General features: G+C 34.5%; 1 long non-coding RNA gene across 2 annotated transcripts in view; it reads right to left on the bottom strand.

Moving 5' to 3' along the window:
* Positions 1-23,274, bottom strand: part of LOC129529303 (uncharacterized) — a 199,289-nt gene that overhangs the window by 106,392 nt on the left and 69,623 nt on the right. Inside the window, exons 1-2 of one of the 2 annotated variants that reach the window (XR_008674778.2) lie at positions 18,883-18,980; positions 16,553-16,625 (exon numbers count right to left, since the gene is read on the bottom strand). This is a non-coding gene — a long non-coding RNA (uncharacterized lncRNA). Of the gene's footprint in view, positions 1-16,552; positions 16,626-18,882; positions 18,981-23,274 lie in introns of those variants that run through there. The other variant, XR_010132440.1, reaches the window with a different exon arrangement.

The following is a 23,274-nucleotide window of genomic DNA, read 5'->3' as shown; positions in this document are numbered from 1 at the left end:
CATCGTTGGTGGGAAGGCAGAATTGTACAGACACTTCAGTGGCCAGTTTGGCCATTTGTTATGAAGCCTAGCACAGCTTCACCATACAACTCAGAAAGCTAAGTGAAACAAGCAAGTCTGAAAGTCTACCTACTGTATGATTACAATAATAAGACATGTTGCAAAAGGTGAAACTATAAGGATGTGAACAGATCAGTGGCTTCCAGAGGATCAGATTGGGCAAGGTGGTTGAATAGGTGAATGGGAGTTTTTATAGTGATAAAACTATTCTGTATGATCTTGTGTGGTGGTACATAATACTAGCATTTGTCAAAACCCATAGATGTTTAGAACAAAACAGCAAACCTTAATATATTCAAGATAAAAATAATTTAGGAGGTAAAGGATTCCAGGATGCAAAACAGACTGTGACCAAAGCATTAAACTATATTAGAGTTGTATTGTGGAACTTCAATGATGAGGTGGATGAAAATGGTGCTTTCTTAAGTAACTTTGGAAATGACTAAAGGCAAAATGACTAAGTAAGACTGAAGGCAAAAGTACTGCCTGTAAATACTGTACCCTAGTTGATAAAGATATTTCTCATTGTTGTATAAAACTAATAATACTGAGACCACCATATATATATATGTGCATATGTAAATATAATGAGATCAAAGAATTAAGTTAATGGATAGCAGGTGGTGAAAACTGGTATCTCACTATAGGAGTTTAAAGTTACAGATAAGCAAGATGAGAAAGCTGAAATGATTGATATGGTAATGAATAAGGGCAATCAGTATGAGCTCAGTTTATTTTAATATAGATACAGATGATAGATGCGGACACTTTTTAAGATAGCTACCTAAATACAGGTTAGAATTTACCTGTATATTTCTTTACCCTGTCAGCTAACGAAGGGACCCCATTAAAAATGATTATAACTAGCACCATGGTCTTGGTTTCTAATACCATTCTCCAATAAAAGAAGATAGAGTCCCTTGGAAAAATAGCTAGTTCTAGAATTGGGGCACAAAACATACAATATAAGCCCAGAGATTCTTTCTGTTCCACAAAGTAAAAAAGTACTAAAAACAACCAAACGATAACAATGGCCAAAGCTGGGACAGTTTGAGGAACAAAATAAAGTACTATTGGATAACAGCTCAAAGTATATTCATCAATCCATACTAATATAAATAAATGATTGAATAAAAATAAATGAGGAGAAATAGAAAAAAAATTATGTTGAGTTTCAAATAATTTATGTAGAATCTTTACCCTGAATCTGGTGGAATATAACCCGCCAACACACACTTGTTGAGAGGGGCTGTATACAGTGACTTTCTTTCAAGGAGTATAGTATCAAAAGGGAATCTGGAAAGAGTAAGTTAATGGTGGATAATCCAGACAAACACTTCAGCAGGGTAATCAAGTTAAAAATTAACAGTAATTACATTTTGGGAGGCCAAGGCGGGCGGATCATGAGGTCAGGAGATCGAGACCATCCTGGCTAACACGGTGAAACCCCATCTCTTCTAAAAATACAAAAAATTAGCTGGGCATGGGGGTGGGCACCTGTAGTCCCAGCTACTTGGGAGGCTGAGGCAGGAGAATGGCGTAAACCCGGGAAGCGGAGCTTGCAGTGAGCCGAGATCGCGCCACTGCACTCCAGCCTGCGCGACAGAGCGAGACTCCATCTCAAAAAAAAAAAAAAAAAAAAAAAAAATTAACAGTAATGAGTCATGCTAATAATATATTTGTGCATCCTCAATATCCATGATGAGAATGGCACTTTACCTCCGTGGTTTTCTGCCTAAAATTCCATAACACTAATCTGATCATGACAAAAATATGAGACAGGTCACAAGTGAGGGACATTCTAAAGCTGCCTGACCAGTACTTCTTAAATGTCAAAATCATCAAAATCACAGAAAGTCTGTGCAACTGTCACAGCCTATGAAAACATCAGACATGCCTTAGTATCACTTCTGCCATACTCGATTAGTCACAGCAGTTAAAAGTCTGCCCAGATTCGATGGGAGGAAGCACATACCCTAACACTAACCAGGAGGAGTGTCAAAGACTCTACTGCTATTTTTTTAAACATCCACACCTACATATGCTCTCTGATTCTTCATCAGCTTCTATACTTTTTTGTGTGTTCTGCAGCAATGAAGTGTGCAGTTTTCTGCTTTCCTCTGTATCTCTCTTCCAATATATTCTTATCCTTTTCTAATATATTCTTATCCTTTTCCTCAACCAGCTGCCTTTTGTTATTCTTTTTTAACACAACTCAAAAGACTGTCAGTGGTCATTGCACATCATTTCATCTCAAAATAAGACACACTATGCCCTATAAGAGAAATCCCCCCTTTATTACTTTTTGAGAGAGTTTATGACCAAGGACAACTTTATCTAAAACCACTCAATTCGTGAGTCAGTGACCAGCACTACCTTGAACAAGACCCGGAAAGGGTGATAGAATGCGGAATGGAGTAATTTTATTGTTTCTCTTATCAAAGGAGATATTTGTGTTTCTGTGAGTCTTTCTAGAATGCTTTAACTATATACTATATAAATCTTTCAGCAGCTTCGTCAAACTTTTGGTTTATGACAGCAAATCAACAAAAAATAAATGTCTTGCTTTAAAAAGTTTTATGAGCACAAGTCAAAGGCCATTTAACTAAAACAATATTGAAAACAATAAAATGTAAAGCAGAACAATCTATTTAATATCTTTTTTTGGATTGACAAAGATATTCCACATTTGAATAATCTATAGACAAAGAAATGTATTTGAGGTAATGTTAGCACAACTATTTTTTTGGCTTTTGAAAGAAAATGAAGGATCCAATATTGTATTTTATATTAAAATAAAACCAATCTCCTTAACAAAGGGAATAATTATCTTAAAGAGGACTTTAAGTGATTTTTTTTCAAAACTTCAAGTTAAGAATAAATTAGAACTATTCTCTATTCCTATTGAAATGATATCATAAAAACCTTACTCTTCAAAAATTTAATTAAACTAAATTGGACATTTGCCATAAAATAGATACTACAATAATCAGTTCATTTTCACTTTTCATATTAGAAGTCTCAAAAAACCCAGGAGATAGCTATTATAATCTTCATTTTGCAGATCATATTACTAAGCCTTAAGGGTTTAAATAACTTAACTGGTATGGTGTATCAATAAGGATAGAAGAAGAAATTATATCTATCATAGTCCAAAACGGGGGAAAAAAAACAACAACAAAAACAAAACACCTGGCTGGGTACGGTGGCTCATGGCTGTAATCCCAGCACTTTGAGAGGCCAAGGCAGGTGGATCACCTGAGGTCAGGAGTTCGAGACCAGCCTGATGAACATGGAGAAACCCCATCTCTACTAAAAATACAAAATTAGCCAGATGTGGTGCATGCCTGTAATCCCAGCTACATGGGGGGCTGAGGCAGGAGAATTGCTGGAACCTGGGAGGTGAGGTGGCGGTGAGCCGAGATCACACCATTGCACCCTAGCCTGAGCAACAAGAGTGAAACTCCGTCTCAAAAAAAACACACAAAAAACCAATAAAACACCTAAGAGTAGATATTTTGGATATTTGACCAAACTGGTAGGTAACAGAGACTCAAATTTTATTATAATTTTATTTGGATAAATAAGGAAATGTGACTTTTCTTATATACAGTTATTAGAAGATCAAATAGATTGCATAAAAGTAAAGATACTAAAGTTCAAAAAGTTTAATTAATTTGCTGAGTATACATATATCTTGTCAGTTGCTAGGCCACAACTGGACCCAAATCTCATTTCTCCCATGCTGCAAAACTCTTAACTGTTTTCTTTATCATAATATTCTATTCATGTGGAATTTACATCACGCTCCTTATACAATCACTATAAAACTTATCTATGGCCCATCTAGATCTCCCCTACTCCACAGGTCATTTCTATAATTCTACATATAAAAGTGACTTTCAAGAACACTTATTCATAATACCATCTGATAGTGTGTTTACAGTAATTTGCTCTGTATTATTCTAACTAATTAACATAGTGACATATCTTTTATAAGCTTGATAATTTTAGTAAGCTACAGGCTAAATATCACCAGCTTTTTTTTTTTTAATCAGTGTGCCTTGTCTATGGAAGCTTGTTAATGCAAACTAACAATTTGGGGATAGGAAGTAATCTTAAATTGTCAGTTAAAACTGGCTAAAATTGTCTCAAGTAAAATATGTATTAGTTCCTAGAAACAAAACCCTACCCCAAGACCAAAATATATTTCCTCAAGAATAATAAGCTTTATTACACAATGTTATTAAAGATTTTTTTTAAGAAATGAAAGTGTGCTTCTATGTGCCCTTTAGTTCTGCCTTTAAAATGGATTCAATATATTTATTTTATGTATTGCAACAATAGTATTAATTACATCAAATTAGGAATCATATATTTTGGACTTATTTCTAAAAGTATGCTTTTTGTTGTCATTGTAATTAAATTTTAAAAACACAGATTGTTTATTTAATGGATATTTTCTTGCCAGAATTCTTTTGCTTAAGGATTGCACTGAGAACAAGATGTGAGCAACTTTCATCTAGTGCAAATATTATCTCACGACCACTACTGAAACTCTTCTCGAGTTAGTTTTGTGTTTCAGACAGATAAACCTATAAACAGATGAATAGATCATTTAATTATCTAGCTTATCTGCCGCACTAAGATCTTACTACATAATTCATTTAAATTGGTACACATATGATGTAAGGCACTACCAAAACAAAATACCTGATTTAAATATATTAGAATAATAAAACATATTATATCCTTTCATCACCATTCTCAATTGGAAAAAATGATTTAGGGTTTTATTTGCATTTATGGAAAACAATGTTTGCTTGGGAAAAATTAAGGAATGCAGACAATCACTTTACATGTGCAAGGTTAATGCAGTGTATTATTTTCTTAAAATATATTTTTTGGATTAAGCAAGTCTATTTGCCAAAGTTCAATGTTGTTTTGTTACACACACACAGACACACACCACATGCGCACACACACACACACACACAGAAGTTCTGACTATATTTCCACTAGCAGGTGTTTCTGTATCAACAATACAACCTTTGAAATTTACATGACTCAAATATTATTTGATGTTTAGTATTGTTTTATTCCAGATTATAGCACCGCATCCCTGCTAATCCCTGAAAGACTTGGTAGTCATGGTGATGGTTGGAGGATAGCTCTAAGCTGTTCAAATCATCCCAAAATCTGTGTTTTTTCTTTCTGTCCAATTTGACTGATGTCTTGCTCCTTGCTTCTATTTGCATATGGAGCTCAGTCACTTTCCTCAGATTCTTTAAAACTAAATAGAGGGTTAATAAGCACATACTTCATCTTGCACCATACAGTAAATAAGGTGATAGGGTTTTGTTCTGTAGAAGCTTTACTGAAGTCACAGATAATGAAAATTTTAATTACAACACAACAGAAAATATAACATAAAATTGGGTGTTTTGATGCTCTACAATCATTTTCAATCCACTATTTTTATCCTCCCACCACATTATCACTTCTTTCTGCAAAAACAAATTACCTCCACTACCAGTGTCATTTCCCCTAAAAAAATTCTTTTGAAAAATAAACTAAATAGGGCAGGGAACAGTGGCTCACGCCTGTAATCCCAGCACTTTGGGAGGCCGAGGCAGGCAGATCACCAGGTCAGGAGATCGAGACCATCCTGGCTAACACGGTGAAACCCCATCTCTACTAAAAATACAAAAAATTAGCCGGGCGTGGTGGCAGGCGCCTGTAGTCCCAGCTACTCAGGAGGCTGAGGCAGGAGAATGGTGTGAACCCGGGAGGCGGAGCTTGCAGTGAGCCGAGATCGCGCCACTGCACTCCAGCCTGGGCGACAGAGCGAGACTCCATCTCAGAAAAATAAATAAATAAATGAACTAAATAGAAATGAATAGGAAGTGTGATGGTTAATACTGAGTGTCAACTTGATTGGATTGAAGGATGCAAAGTATTGCTCCTGGGTGTGTCTTTGAGGATGTTGCCAAAGGAGATTAACATTTGAGTCAGTGGGGTGGGGAAGGCAGACCCACCCTTAATCTGGAGGGCACAATCTAATCAGCTGCCAGCGAATATAAAGAAGGCAGAAAAACTTGAAATGGTGAGACTGGCCTAGCCTCCCAGCCTACATCTTTCTCCCATGCTGGATGCTTCCTGCCCTCCAACATCAGACTCCAAGGTCTTCAGTCTCAAGACTCAAACTGGCTCTCTTTGCTCCTCAAGCTTGCAGACAGACTATTGTGGGGCCTTGTGATTGTGTAAGTTAATGCTTAATAAACTCCTTTATATCTCTCATCTATTTATCTATGTATGTATGTATGTATGTATGCATGCATCTATCTATCTATCTATCTATCTATCTATCTATCTATCTATCTATCCTATTAGATCTGTCTCTCTAGGGAACGCTGACTAATACAGAAAGCTTCCATTTTCCTAAACAAAGCAGTTCAGCTCTGATGAAAATACTCTGTGCTTGCTGTTTCCATTCACATATTGCCTAGGTTCAATTTTTTCCACACTTTGATAGGCTATCGGGTGTTTCCCTAAAAAAGCAATGTTCTTCCATTAATAGATCCCAGCTTTTAAAATACTTTAAAAATGCTTTTCTCCATTGTTTGTATTGAAGAGTACATTATATCTGTGACTGTATTGATCGTTAAATTAAGTATATTGTTTCAATAAAATTTATAAAGAAAGCATTAGTCACAGGATCCATTCTTTAAAATACAACTAAATTTAATCCCACTATTAGTGATTAAACATGATGCCTACTTTAATTGATTTGTCTGGGTTTGCTGAATCTTCAAATATTTGAACTAAATTTTTTCATGTATATCGAAATAGATCTATATGTTCCTAGATGGAAGACAACAGGTTTTGATTCACCAAATAGTATTTTAAGGAAGAAAGAAAGGGCTTAAATCCCTGTTCTTGGTATGGAAAAATGTGGAAGTGTGTATTTTAACATCAAAATCAAAGGAGTACTTTGAGTTGAATGAGAAACAAAGTATAATATATATTCTTTCTTGCATTTTAGCTCAGCATCCTTTTTACACAACATATTTGACTACCTGTGATTTATGCAGCACAATAGCTTTCTTATGACACATATGTTAATCTTTTTTCCCCTTTCCATTACCTGAAACATATCAGTATGTTTTCTTGTTGAAATAATTTGGAGTAGTAATTTGCAAATTTCTTCTGACAGCCCTTAAGGTACAATAAATTTCTCAAATCAGTAGGAGCTCTTGAAATGTGTTTTCAATATCTCTGCTGCAAATGAAACTAGCGAGTTACAAATGTGCAAGTGCACAGAAAATCAGAAAGAATGAATTTTTCACTTATACCGAATTGGATGTTTCCTTAATTATTTGTAACCTAGGGCCGTAAAAAAGTTTCTCATTTTAGAATTTGGTTTTACAACCAGGATTTTTTGTTTACATGACTGTACTATATTTAATGAATTTGAATCCATAAAAAAACAGGACAAACTTGACCCCAATATATACCATTTCTTTCAATAAATTATAAGATTTTATATACATATAATATTAAATCAATATGTAAAACAATTTTACTGAATACCCATGGGATAGAATAACAAAAATATTTAGTCTAATATAAATTTTCACAGGTATTAAAGATTTACTTCTGTGACTGATAATGACGATGGCAAGAGCAGGTGGCAGAGAGTCTAATTGCTGCAGAGTTTCTCCATGATAAAATATTTTATATCCTCTATATCTTTAAAATTCTACCATTATGATAGATTTTATTTTTGATGTTTTAAAAAGCATTATAATATTTCACATTCATGACAAGTGCACTTTTGCCTCCAGGGCAGTATGCTGTAATTAAACTGAAGGTCCTGAAGACAGACCACTGGAGTGCAAATCCTTGCTTTTTACTAATTAACTTGGGCAAGTGACTTGGTTTATTTAAAATGCAAAAAACTATTTCTAAGATTGGCAGCACACACAAGAAAATCCAATATAATAATGTCTTAAATATGTAACTGGCTACTTTTCTCTCACGAAGATTAATTCTAATGGCCAACGATTCTGAATTTCTAGGAAGACTTGATTAAGTCAACAAAAATTTAGTCTCCTATATGTCTATCTCTACTGCCATCTTCAAGTTTCCATCCTCAATGCTATATGATGGGAACTGGAGCTCTAATAATGATGGTTACATCTTCATTTCAGGGTGCATAAAGGTAGAAAAGGGAAGGACAGGGACTATAACCTAGTTTAGTCATTTGTTTCCTTTAAGAAACTTCCAGTTGGGCGCAGTGGATACACCTGTAATCTGAGCACTTTGGGAGGCTGAGGCGGGCAGATCACGAGATCAGGAGATCGAGACCATCCTGGTTAACACAGTGAAACCCCATCTCTACTAAAAATACAAAAACAAAATTAGCCAGCTGTGGTGGTGGGCGCCTGTAGTCCCAGCTACTCGGGAGGCTGAGGCAGGAGAATGGCGTGAACCTGGGAGGCGGAGCGTGCAGTGAGCTGAAAACGCACCACTGCACTCCAGCCTGGGCAACAGAGTGAGACTCTGTCTCAAATAAATAAATAAATAAATAAATAAAAATAAAAAAGGAAAAAAAAAAGGAACTTCTAGGTAATTTCCAACTTTCATTTATATCTCATTGGCCCAAACTTATTCACTTGACTATAGTTAGCTTCTGCTCCACTTATTATCACTGATTAATCACCTCAAACTTTGCAGAATAAAAGAACTACCATTTTGTTATGTTTGCAGGAATTTAGAAAGGACATAGAAATAATGGCTTGTCTCTACTCCAAAATGATTAATGCCTCAGCTAGACAGACTGAAAAGCTAGGAGTAACTTGACGGATGTAGGCTGAAATAGTCTGAAGTCATCCTCATTGATGTGTCTTAGGAGTAAACATCCAACATAAAGCACAGAAACTGAGTTCTTTGCTAACCTAGACTTGAACATCACACGGTATAATCTGAATGCAGCCTCTTCCTGCACGCATACATAAACCTTTGCAGATTAAAGAGGAGTAGTGGCATATTTCCAGAAAATCATATTTTGTAGGAGATACTGTTTGTCATCTTTGGAAAATTCAATCTCCTGTCTTTACAACTGATTCTCAGAAAATCTAATCCTTTGTCTGGGTGCATTTTACCCCTGTAAAAATTGTGGTTTGGCTGCCTCTATAAAGATGAAAGGTTATTCAGCAGAGGTCTTTGAATGACCTCTGTTTGTCCATCTATAAAATAAGCAATATAATAGTATCCACCTCTAAAAGTTATTATCAACTGTAAGTGAAATATTGCCAGTTATCACTTTGGGGACACTGTAAAGAAATATGATGACCTCTGAGGATTCCCCACAGCCTGGTGCTTTACTCCACGTGGATTCCCCATTGCTCAGGATACTTTCAATGTATTATCATAAATTATTGATTCCCAGCAATTTCATATCATGGTTCACACAGAAAACATAATAATCTGTGACAAAAATTGATGTGTCAAAGGTTGCTCATAGCCTGAGTTGCCAGAACAAAGAGCTCTGGGTCACATAGGCCCAACTCAGTTCACCTGTGTGCTGAGGAAATCAATAACTTTGCAAAACTTTAACATACTCTCCACTGTTATCAACCTTTGCTGGGCCAAGAACCTCTATCTTGTAAGCTACTTCATATAATTTTCCCTTCTCCCTGGAAGTTAATGAGCTACTCCATCAGAAGAAAGATTTAAATTTTAACCAGAAATTTATGTAATCCTGAAAGCACTTCAAGGTTTTGTGTCACTAAACTCTAGTTAAGTTTGAATCTATATTCCATTTCCAATGAACATCATTTTGCTTCCCTAAGATTTAATTCTTCTGGGTTGGGTAGGATTAGGTCTTTATAGTTCTGTAGAAATCCCTTAAAGTAAGTATCACATTTTCTTTACTGAATTTGTTTTTTCTTTCAAAGAATTTGCTGCATCTCTTATGTGTCCAGCTCTTTCCATTAACTGCCATAGAGAAGCCCACATTTAACGAGATTCTACATTAAACATTCTATTCGAAGCAACTATTTTCCTCTAACATAAGTTTCCTTACTAAGAGGAATTCTGGCTCCAGTTATTCTGTTACCTGTAATACTTTACAGAGAAATTTTTTGAATGAGAACAAGTTGTTTCAGGTGGAAAATCACCATTTTGCAATGGCAATCTTCAGGAAAATATGAGGCTAGCTATCACGGAGCTCCTGGAGTTGAAAGTCACACACACCTCCTTAAGATTTTGAATTACATTGTCTACTGAATCAATTTAAAGCATAATATAAATCAATAGCAAAGAAATGGGATAGGTTAACACAGTTAGAATAGGGCACATGTTGGGTGGAATGACCACAATGTACCCTGAGTTACACAATATTCATGTCCTGTGTCTCTTACTCTCTCTCTGCCACAACATCCTTCTCTGTTGATAATGTGGTTATGAGAATCAAAGGTGAGATTTGAGCAAGGGGATTCAGCACAAAGAGGATGCCTGGAGCCAAGTATACTAGCTCTATTGGAAGGATGTGCAGCCAGTATGCCTGTTCAGTAAATATAGCTTGCCTGTGATTTGCAGAGCAGCCATGCTTATTAACCACGTTTCTGCAGTAGAGCACACAGGAGTTCCACATTGGATCACAATAAATGTCACCAATGGGTGAGTGATTTAGGGATAATTTCACTGTCAAACTGAAGGGGGTACGATTTGTGCTTATTAATATTTTAGATTTACTGGTTCCTTCCATCCCTTTCTATCCATAATGGAACTCTTGCTTTTGCCTTTATCTACACCATTTATTCTATTTATCTTTTACTTTATATTATACTTCGCTAACTTATATTTTATTCGTAACAATTTTATGGATTCTTCCTTTGTCTCATAAGCTATTTGCTTGCTCACTCTGTGTGCTTAATACATCCTATGATTTTTACCCATTCTACTATTTTTTCATCATCTTTAGCAGAATTGAATATTCTTAAATAATAGAGCACATTGCACTTTGATAATACAACTGTTTGAAACTCTGGCTATGTTTAATGAGGTAGAACATAGACACCACAAGGATTCTGAACTCTAGATTGCTCACATTCCATTCTGAAACTCATCAGCACTCATCTTGTTTCAGTTGCCATTGAAACCCCGTGTAATTACTTTTCAGTGACTGGTGTTAGGGATAATTTGTGTTCTGCAAGGACACTTCTTTGGTTTCTGGTCAAATAGCTACTTTAAAAAAATTTTTCTTGCCCTATTGTGAAGTTTTCAAGAAGATTCAGACATCCTCCAAGGTAGTCTATAATTCCAGATGACCAGTAGCTCTTGGAAGAAGACTAATTTCCAAGAAGACATTACAGAAAATATAAACATCTTTTTTTGCCAGAGACAATTCATTTATTCTAATACATTTGTTGATTATTACTGTGACCCACGTACTCTTGTAGGTGTTTAGCATAGTTCGATGAATAAAGAAGCCCCTGTACTTCAATAGGTAGAGACAGAATTGATGCATGCCTGTCAGATCTCCATTTGTGAGGGACGTAATTAACTGCCAATTACAGATATTATGCTCTAAAATTAGTCATTTGTGCCAAGGGAATGCTTTCTGTTGTTTCTCTGTGCCAACGATTGAATGAGGCAAGGGTGTTAAAGGTGATCTCATTCAGGAGGGTGATATGGTTCTTCTTTGATGGGACATTTTGATGCAAGAACTTTACAATAGCCTTGTCAAGTCTCTTAGGTCTATATAGCAGGCTAAGTTGCTTAATTCTTTCCTTCGCTCTTTTTATCCTTTGCCCAGGGCCAACTGGCATCAAGGTCTCACAACTTTTCAGACTCCCCCAGTTCCCTTCTGTTATCCCTCCAAGGCATTGTCCCCGGCAGGTCTCTTGCATGAGTAATTTCATCTTGTCTGCATCTCAGAGAAGCCAGATTAACTCACAGAACAATGGAAATAAACAATGAAATATATGTAATATGTTACTTTTTGATAAGTTCTATGGAGAAAAAATGTGAAACAGGAAAATAGAGATAAGAAATAAAAGGTAAGTGAAATTGCTGTTTTATAGTATTTGGGCAGTGGAGGTTATAGACCTCAGGAGGTGAAGCAGCAAATATGCAGTTACCCCAGGAGGGTTACATTCCTGACCCTAGACCAAGTCTGTCCAACCTGTGGTTCACAGACTACATGTAGCCCGGGATGGCTTTGCATGTGACCCTGCACAAATTCTTGAACTTTCTTAAAACATTATGAGGTGTTTTTTTTGCAATTTTTTTCACAATTTTTTTTTTTAGCTCATCAGCTATCATTAGGAATGTTAGTGTATTTTATGTGTGGCCTAAGACAATTCTACTTCAATGTGGCCCATGGAAGCCAAAAGATTGGACACTCCTGCCCTAGACTTTGCATCTTAATCTTTGGGTACTGCTGTGATACACCAAATTAGGGGCAACATCTAGAGGAATAAAGACAATATTTTTTTTCCTATTTGTGGATACATTTATCCTATTCATATTACCCCATGGTGAAGAAGGGCCATTGAACAATATGGATCAAAGCTAAATAAAAGCACCAAATTCACATAGCCTTAGAGAGAATCAAAGAAGAGATATCTAATAGAGGGTAATGAAATTATGTAAGACAATATTGTAAGTTGTCTTCTAGATACTGTGATTAGAGTTAGGAAACTTTATTGAGACCATAGTAACATGATAAACGAAGTCACTGGAAATGATTTAGTTTGCATACAAATAGATGGGCTAGTCTGTTCACAATGGGGGTGTTGCTTACTTAGGTATACAAACAAAAGATTTCTCCTTTAAGTCAGAGGTAGACTATCAAGATATTGAAACCTGGATCTACTATGTAGATAAGTTACTTAATTGATTTTGTTCTTATTTTTCTCATTTATATAAAAATTGAATTTATTTTAAGTGATTAGACAGTACATGAAAAGAATTTAGAACTGTACCTGGCATATTATAAGAGCTAAACAACTATTAAACCAAGTGAATTTTAAACAACCATGGAAAAAAGATATCTCAGCAATTCTAAAAGCATTGAAAATTATTGTTTATTAAAGAGCTATAGTTAGGAGTATGCAACAGATTCTTTAGTTGAATTTAATAACAAAGATTGATTCAATTATTGATGAAGTTCTATTTTCACTTATGAGAAACTCTGAGAAGTATTTTATGGTATATTTGTTTCCTTTGACTTTTATTTTTTTGAGATGTCATTGAAATCATATTGACTTAAGTACTGTGTGGATGGCATTATGTTTGCAATAAAATAAAATACAGTTTTTATTAACTACGCGAGTCATAGTGATAAAAGAGCATGAGTATCCAGCATTTTAATTTCTCATTAGTCATTCATAGAAACATTACTTTTATGAAGTCCTCAAATAAAATAGCTCCTAAAAATCGTTATAACCAAGAAAGGGGACTTGTAAAGTGAAAAAAGTATAAGTTACTTGAGTTACCTCTTCAGTACAAGGTTATCTTGAATATATATTTATAGCTTGAGAAGCAAAGATAATTTGAATTGAATAAATATTGCCACTACTAAGTTGAAGTATTAAAAAAAGAAATTAAAATTTAGCATTATTTATCCTTTGCAACATCCTTGCTATAATATCGAAGAAATTTTAATAAAAAAGAGCCATTACACTGTGGCACAATTTAGCCTCTATTTATGGCCATGGACAGATAGTCTATTCTTTTACTAATTCCACATTGTCTTAAATATTGTGGTTTTACAGTAAGTCTTAAATTCTAGTAGAACTTTGCTCTCCTTCAGTAATAAGTTGGCTACTCTGGGTCTTTTGCCATTCACATTTTTTTCTTTTTCTCTTTTTCTTTTCCTTTTTTTTTTTTTTTTTTTTTGCTGGAGTATAGTGTTTTTGTCTTTGGAGGAGATGAAGTCTCACACACTCTTGCCCTGGATAGTCTCTAACTTCTGTACTAACGCAATCCTCCCACCTTGGCCTCTCAAAGTGCTAGGATTACAGGCATGAGCCACTGCACCTGTTCCAGTTCATTTTTAAATTGTTTACACAAAAAGTGTCAATCCCCAAGGAGGCGGGGAAACCTGAGAGTCATTTAGTTCATTATTAATGAACACACCATATCTACACTTAATAACTCAAAAACAACCCGCCAAAAGAAAAAAAAAAACTCTTTAAGTTTTGCTATGGAGAGTCCATTCTCCAAAAACACAAACTGTGCCCATAAGTAAAGGCTAAATTGTGCCATATTGTGATGGTTCTTTTTTTTATTAGGCAACTACATCAATAGAACAGAATATTAATCTATAAACTGACCCACATAAACATAGTCAACTCATCTTTGATAAAGGAGCAAAGATAATTCAATGAAGAAAAAATAATCTTTTCAACAAGTGGTGCTGGCACAACTGGGCATCCACATGAAAAACATAATAATCTGGAAACGCTTCACAAAAATGAGCTCAAAATGGAACATAGATCTAAATGTAAAACAAAAAATGTAAAACTTCTGAAATATAAGAGAAAATCTAGATGAGCTGGGGTATGGGAATGACTTTTTAGATAAAATATTAAAGGCACAATCTGTGAAATAAATCACTGACAATCTGAACTTAATTAAAATCAAAACTGCTCAGGAAATGAAATGTTAAGAAAATGAAAAGACCAGCCACAGACTGGAAAAAATATTTGCAAAAGACTCATCTGATAAATGACTGTTTTCCAAAAATCTACAAGCAACTTTTAAAACTTAACAAGAACAGGAACAAAGATGTTAATAAATGGACAAAAGACCCAAATAGATGTCTCATCAAAGAAGGAATATGATGGAAAATAAGTATATGAAAAGATCTTCAACATCATATATCATTAGAGTATAGCAAAGTAAAACAACCATCAGATATCATTATACGCCTATTAGAATGGCCAAAATCCAGAACACAATACCAAATGCTGATGAGGATGCAGAGTAATAGGAACTCTCATTCATTGCTGGTGGAAATGAAAAATGCTATAGAAAGTTTGGAGAATAATTCATATAATTTGGCAGTTTACAAAATTAGACTCAATCTTACCATACAATCTAGCAATAGCTCTACTTAGTATTTACTCAAATGAGTTAAAAACTATGCTCACACATAAACCTCCATAGGGACATTTATGAACACTTTTTCATAATTGTTGAAACTTGGAGGCAACTAAGATTCCTCTGGTAGCTGAACAAACTGCTACAAATAAACTGGCACACCCAGACAATGGATTATTTTTCAGCACTAAAAAGAAACAAGCTAACAAGCCATGCAGAGATATGGAGGAATCTTTAATGCAAATTACTAAGTGAAATAAAGTAATCAGAAAAGGCTACATGCTGTATGATTCAAATGATATGACAATCTAGAAAAGGAAAAACTGTGGAGACAGTAAGAAACTCAGTGGTTGCAGGGGAAAAGAGGAGCCGTGAACAGGCAGAGCAGAGAGGATTTTAGGACAGTGCAACTACTCTGTATGGTTCTACAGTGGTGCATACTCATCATTATACATTTGATGAAAAAAAAACATTGACTATGCAACACCAAGAGTAAACACTAGTGTAAATGATGGACTATGTATGATAATGATGTGTTAATGTAGGTTGATCAACAGTAACAAATTCACTCCTGTTGTGCTGAATGTAGATGATGAAGTTTGTGATTGTGAAGGAGCAAGTCTTATATAGGAATTATCTGTATTTTCCACCCAGTTTTGCTGTGAACCTTAAAGTGTTCTAAAAAAAAAATTATATTTTTTAAAAAATATCCGATCTCTCATCTTTAATTTCTAAGTCCCAAATGAAACTGTTGTTTTTATACGAGTAGGAAAATGATGCACTCTCATAATTATATAATGATTTTCTTGTAAAAACTGTCAAATATCAATGAAAGCAATACTCTATGTCTTTCAACTTTTAATAAAATGGATCAACCAGCAGCAAGATGGATGAGAAACAAAGAAAAAATATTTAAATATATTGTATTAGAAATATTAAAATGAGACACTTATGCACATATCCTACACAAATCATTTTTATAAAGGCACATTTTGTGATGGATATACCCTAATGAGCCACACTTTTGAAAAGTCTTCTCCCCTGATGTCAAGTAGAAGCAGTCACTTCTAGCTAGTAGAATAGGGCAAAGGCAAGAGAATGTTGCAAATGTAACCAAAGTCCCAAATCAGTGGATTCTGAGTTAATCAAGAGGAGATTATATTGGATGGGTCTAATTCAAATAGGTTAAAGTTCTTAAAAGAGGGACTGCAGCCCTCCTAAGGTGAAAGATCCTCTATCCTACAGTTGCATTGAAAAAGCAAGCTGCCATAAGTTATTCACCAATAAGAAAGTGAATTTTGCCACCAACCCAAGAAACTTGAAAGCTTAACTTCCCCCAGTTAGACCTCTTTTGACAATATGCCTCCGCACATACCTTGACCACAGCCTTTGGACACCCTGAGCAGAGGAACCAGGTAAAGCATATATAGACTCCTGGTTGATGGAAGCTGTAAGATAAGAAAATGTGTGATGTTTTAACCTAGTAAGTTTCTGGTAATTTGTTATGCAGCTGCAGCAAACTAATACAATTATTAAGAGTATAAGAGTGATTTATGAATAATAAAAAAAAATTCCAACAAAAAATAGCCTTTCAAAAACCAAATCCATAGTTTAAACTTTTCCCCTGACAATGTACATGTTCCACATATTATTAAAGTCTAATTTTAGGGAAATATATGGGATAGAGATAGTCTTATTTGTTATATGGAAAACTATATATTATTTACAAAATAAAAATTTAAAGCTTACACTAGTACAATTTACCCTAAAAATACAAAATAGGTTAATATTTTTAAGTTATCATCTAAAATCTCCACATTAATTGATTATAGGAAAAAAAAAGAAAAACTCTCAGTAGATGCAGAAAAAGCATCTAAGAAAAACATACCAAATGTGATAGATTATAGCTGCTTGATAAACTTCTCAAAAATCCAAGCAAAATCATCCTTAAAGAAGGGAAATGCAGTCATTTTCCTACTATACACAAAGTGCTAGCTTGCCCACTAATGTAACTAATAATCTACAAGATACTGGAAGTCTTACCTGAAGAAATACGACAAAACAATTGAGTAACAGAAAGTAGAAAATGAAAAGAAAATGGTAAAGTTTTAATATAAATCTCATAATGATGCAGAAACTAAAAGAAAATCAATCTTTAAACTAAGATGTATTTAGCAGAGTAATTGTATCAAAATATAAAAGTAGCAGCATTTCAATGAATCAACAATAACAAATAATTAGTATGTTTTAAAATATGAAAGGAAACATTTAATTCGATGAATATATTCATATATTATATGAAGCTACAAAAAGTTTTCAAAACTTAACGGATAAATTTGTTAAATGTTTTTGAATATTAGATTTGACTCTTAAAATTTTAAAACCTGTGATGTCAAAAGCTCAATAATCTTTTGACCATTTATTAATCAAATTATTAGATTTTTTTTTAATATTGAGTAATTTTAGCTTCCTTTGTATTCTGGGTATTAATCCCTTGTCAGATGAATAGTCTGCAAATATTTTCTCCCATTCTGTTTGTTGTCTGTTAACTTTGTTGATTATTTCCTTTGCTGTGTAGCTTTTTAACTTGATGTGATCTCATTTGTCCATTTTTGTATTTCCTGTGCTTGTGGAATATTATTTGAAAACTATTTCCCCACTCTAATACCTTGGAGAGTTTCCCTAAAGTTTTCTTTTAGTAATTTTATAGTTTGAGGTTTTAGATTTAAGTCTTATTCCATTTTTATTTGGTTTTTGTATATGGCGAGAGAAAGAGGTCTAGTTTCATCAATATACATTTCTCAAAAGAAGACATGCAAATGGCAAACAGGTGTATGAAAATGTGCTCAACATCACTGATCATCAGAGAAACGCAAATCAAAACTATGATGAGGCTGGATGTGCTGGCCCACACTTGTAATCCCAGCCCTTTGGGAGACTGAAGCAGGTGGATTGCTTGAGCTCAACAGTTCAAGACCAGTCTCAGCAACATGGTGAAACCCTGTCTCTACAAAAAAAAAATAAATAAATAATTAGTGGGGCATGATGGTGTGCACCTGTAGTCCCAGATACTTGTGGGGCTGAAGTGGGAGAATCATCTGAACCCAGGAAATCAAGGCTGCAAGGGAGCCGATGATTGTTCCACTATGCTCCAACCTGCCCTACAGAGTGAAACCCTGTCTCAAAACAAAGAAATAAACAAACAAAAACCAAAACTCCAATGAGATATCATCTTACCCCAGTTAAAATGGCTTTTACTCGAAAGACAGGCATTTACAAATGCTGGTGAGGATATGGAGAAAAAGAAACCCTCATACACTGTTGATGAGAATGTAAGTTAGTACAACCACTATGAAGAACAATGTGGTGGTTCATCAAAAAAATAAAAATATAACTACCATATGATGTAGAATCCCATTGCTAAGTATATGTCCCAAAGGAAGAAAATCAGTATATCAAAGAGATATCTTCATTTCCATGTTTACCGCAGCACCATTCACAATAGCTAAGATTTGGAGGCAAGCTAAGTGTCCATCAACAGATGAATAGATAAAGAAATGTGATCGTACACACAATGGAGTACTATTCAGCCATAATAATAAAAAGATGAAATCCTGTCACGTGCAACAACACGGATGGAACTGCAAATTATTATGTTAAGTGGAATAAGCCAGTCACAGAAAGACAAACTTCACATGTTCTTACCTATTTGTAGGAGCTAAAATTTAAAACAATTGAACTCGTGGAGTCAGAGAGTAGAATGATGGTTACCAGAGGCTGGGGAAGAGTAGCGAAGGGTAGAGGAGAGCTGCACGAGAGTGGGAACAGTAAATGGGTACAAAAATATAGTTAGATAGAATTAATGAGATCTGGATTTGATAGCATAACAAGGTAACTACAGTCAACAATAATTTATTGTGCATTCTAAAATAAAAGAGTATAATTAGAGTTTTTTGTAACACAAAGAAAAAATAAATGCTCGAGGCAATGGATACCCCATTTACCCTGCGGTGATTATTATCTATTTTATACCGGTATCAAAATATGGTATGCACTCCATAAATATATGCACCTACTATGTACCCACAACAATTAAAAATGAACCAGAATAATAATTAATGTTAAAAAAAAATTTTTAAACTGGAAACAGATATTTACATATAACAAATGACGGCTGGGGGCGGTGGCTCATGCCTGTAATCCCAGCACTTTGGGAGGCCAAGGCGGGTGGATCACCTGAAGTCGGGAGTTGGAGATCACCCTGACCGACATGGAGAAACCCCGTCTCTATTAAAAATACAAAATTAGCCCGGCGTGCTGGTGCACACCTGTAATCCCAGCTACTCGGGAGGCTGAGGCAGGAGAATCGCTTGATAAAATGGTAAAATTGGTAAAATTTGAAGTGCTCAGTTCCTACCCCTATCAAGTATTCTATAAGGAAGCACAAATTCAATGTGGCATTGTTTGAAAAATCAAATTTGGAAAGAATCTGGTTAGAAATGGAGAATGGAGGCCGGGTGCAGTGGATCATGCCTGTAATACCAGCACTTTGGGAAGCCAAGGTGGATGGATCACCTGAGGTCAGGAGTTTGAGACCAGCCCGGCCAATGTGGCAAAACCCCTTCTCTATTAAAAATAAAAAAATTAGCCAGGTGTGGTGGCGGGAGCCTGTAATTCCAGCTACTGAGGAGGCTGAGGAAGGGAGAATTGCTTGAATCTGGGAGGCAGTGCTTGCAGTGAGCCTAGATCGGACCACCGTACTCCAGCCTGGGCAACAGAGCAAGGCTCTGTCTCAGAAAAAAAAAAAAAAAAAGAAAGAAAAGAAAGAGAAAGGAAGGAAGGAAGGAAGGAAGGGAGAATGGAGTAGGAAATAGGACATAAATGGTAAGCCTATATTAATGTGTGTATATTATTCTACCTTTATACTTTTCTGGATAATTATCTTACCCCCAATATACTTTCATCATATAATTTACCTGAATGATAATAATAAAATCCTTGCAATGAATTTAAGCAGCCACATATATTAGTGATACTCTGAAAAAAATGTATCTGCAAATGGAAGATTAAATGACTTTGTGAAAGCTCAAGTCTCAAGATTTTCATTATAGAAATGAAACACAATTTTTCTTTCAAATAAAAAACTCGCATTCAAGTGTGAGGAAATAAGCATATGTTATTAGAATGTAAAGCATAGCAAGTGATAAGTGAGAATACTATGAAAACATGACAGAAGAAAATATGTTAGATTTGCTCAGGAAGAATAAAGGGGATAAAGCTTAAGCTGAATTTTAAAAGGCAACAATAAGATATTACTCAAGATAGGCGACTAGAATGAGAAGAACAAATTTCTAAAAGAAACCCTGCAGGAAAACCTAATTTTGAGGAGCACAAGGATAGACATAGATACGCTAAAGAACTATAATTTATTGTCCCTTTGTCATGTGCCTGGCCATGTACTAGGCACTTTACATGTATTTCTTTCCTACAAAAGTCTTGTAAGTATATAGTAGAAGATAAAAGTATTAAAGAATTAGAGAATTTGAAAGGGTTAAATAAGAAACTCCTTATAGACACAAATATAAGCCTTTCCTGATTCCAAAACTCCTGTTATAAAAACTAATGTCAAAAAACACTATGAGTGGCTTCATACAAGGCAATAAACAAAAACTTCCAAAAGGATTACAGATACAATACAGAATTGAAATGAAAATTATACAATAGAGTGCAAATTAGAGAGTGGCAGGTAGCATTTATAGTGTCACTGAAATAGGATAGAGGAAGTCAGTATGTGTTCAGTTGCAGAATGACTGGGGAATGAAGAGCCAAGGTTACTAGGTATACTATTTTAAATGACTGCACTGTGAATGAAAGCAAATGACAGAATGTTTACTAAAAAAATTTTACATTCATTTTTAATCTGAGAAAATTTTAAGGATTTTGAAAACTATTTTGTGGTCTATCAACATGGTACTGGAAGTCATCGTGTGATAATAAAAGACATTTTTAAAAAGACAGTGGCATTAGGATTGGAAGGCAATAAATAAAACTGCTCCTTCTACATATAGCATATATAGGATTTTTCAAAATTATAGATACATAATAATTAGTAAGGAAATTTAGCAAGGGCAAAAATTAAATGTAATTCTCACTATAAGGAAAAACATAGAAAATAGAAGATAAAAATGAAATGTTTCCAATAGCATTAGAAAGATAAAATACATAGTAACATATCTAACAGAAGACGAGCAATAACCTTCCAACATGAACTACAAAATGTAAAAACTGTCAGTTAAAGACTCTCTAAACAAGTACACTATTCAAGGTTCAAGGTTGGGAAAAGTCAGTATTGTGAACATGTAATCTCTCCTAATTAATATATTGATTTGATGCAACTCCAACAAAAATCCCAGCAGGTTTCTTGGCAAAACTTGATAAGTTGTTTTTGAAACTTATATGAAAAATAGAAACAATAATAGTTTGAGAAATCTTGCAGAAGTATTAAAGAAGCTGAAGAACTTTTATTTTCAGATATAATTATAAAATATACATATATAATAAATATGATAATATACAATTAACTCAGAAATAGACACCTAGACAAGAAGAATATGATAAAGTGCCAGAAAAAGGCTTATGGAGTCTTTTATGTGACTTACGGAGTCACATAAAAATATGATATATATTGAAATAGGGAAGAATTTATTTTTGATACTGAGCCAATTAAATACCAAAAATATAAATCATGACTCTTACATCACTGTATTTACAAAACTCAATTCTCAGTGCATTGTAGACTTAAATATAAAAGACAAATACTATTTTCTAGAAGAAAATATATTTCAATCTTTATGATCTAGGAGTGAGCAAATATTTTTTAATCAGGACAAAAATATATAAGCCGTGTAGTAAAATATGAACGTTTAACCTACATTAATCTTAATGACTTTTATTCATCAAGAGGCACCATTAAAAGAATGAATAGACAAATCACAGACTAATTTACAGTTTATATTACTGACAAATAACTCATATCCAGAATATATACAGTATTCTTACAAATCAATAAATGACAGTCTACCAGTTTGCTACAACTGCAACAAGTAACCACAGACAGAGTGGCTTAAACAACAGAAATGTATTGTCTCACAGATTTGGAGGTTAGAAATCCAAGATCAATGTGTCACAAGGTTGTTCCTTCTAAAGGCTATGAGGAAAAAAATCAGTTTCATGTCTTTTTCCTAGCTACCGGCGGTTGGCTGGCAATGTTTGGCATTTGCTGACTTCTGCTAAGGCATCTCAATGTCTTCTTTAATCTTCACATGGTATTCTCGCTATGTGTCTGTGTGTCAGAAATTAAATTTTCCCTTTCAATAAAAGCATCAAATATATTATATTAGAGCCCACCCTACTTCAGTATGACCTCATTTTACCTAACTACATCTGCAATGACCTTACTTTCAAAGAAAGTCACTTTCTGAGGATCCGGGTGCTAGGAACTCAACACATGAATTTTTAAGGAACACAATTCAACCCATAACAGTCAGACATTGAAGAGATCAAAAATGCAAACACTGGAAAAGATGCCTACAAAGTGGATCAGCTAAAACACAGGAAAACATGCTCTACCTCGTTAGTCAACAGAGACCTTCAAGATAAAATCACGATTAAACTTTAGTACACAAACACTAGAATAAATAAAATAAAAAAGACAATAGCCAATGTTGTTAGACAATAGCCAAAAAACCCTGAAAACTACACATTTGTAGTAGATCACAAACACACACCCACACTATTTTTGTATTTTCATATAATAAAATATTTCATAACAATGATGAAAATTAATATTGACTGGATATCTCACTAAGTAAAAAATGCCAGATGCAAAATAATCTATACAGTAAAATTCCATCTTGCACACTATACACAAATATACAAAGTATTTAGTGTTGAACATCAGAAAGATTATCGACTTGGAGAATTTTAGTGACTTGGAGGGAAGCTGAGGGTAGCTTCTGGGGGCTAGTGATGCTTTATTTCTTGATCTAGCTGATGGCTATAAGGATAATTAATTTTATGAAAATCCATCAATTTGTA

Source organism: Gorilla gorilla, chromosome 22, assembly GCF_029281585.2.
Source record: "Gorilla gorilla gorilla isolate KB3781 chromosome 22, NHGRI_mGorGor1-v2.1_pri, whole genome shotgun sequence".
NCBI classification, from domain to species: Eukaryota; Metazoa; Chordata; class Mammalia; order Primates; family Hominidae; genus Gorilla; species Gorilla gorilla.
This window is presented reverse-complemented; position numbering and strand designations above follow the sequence as displayed.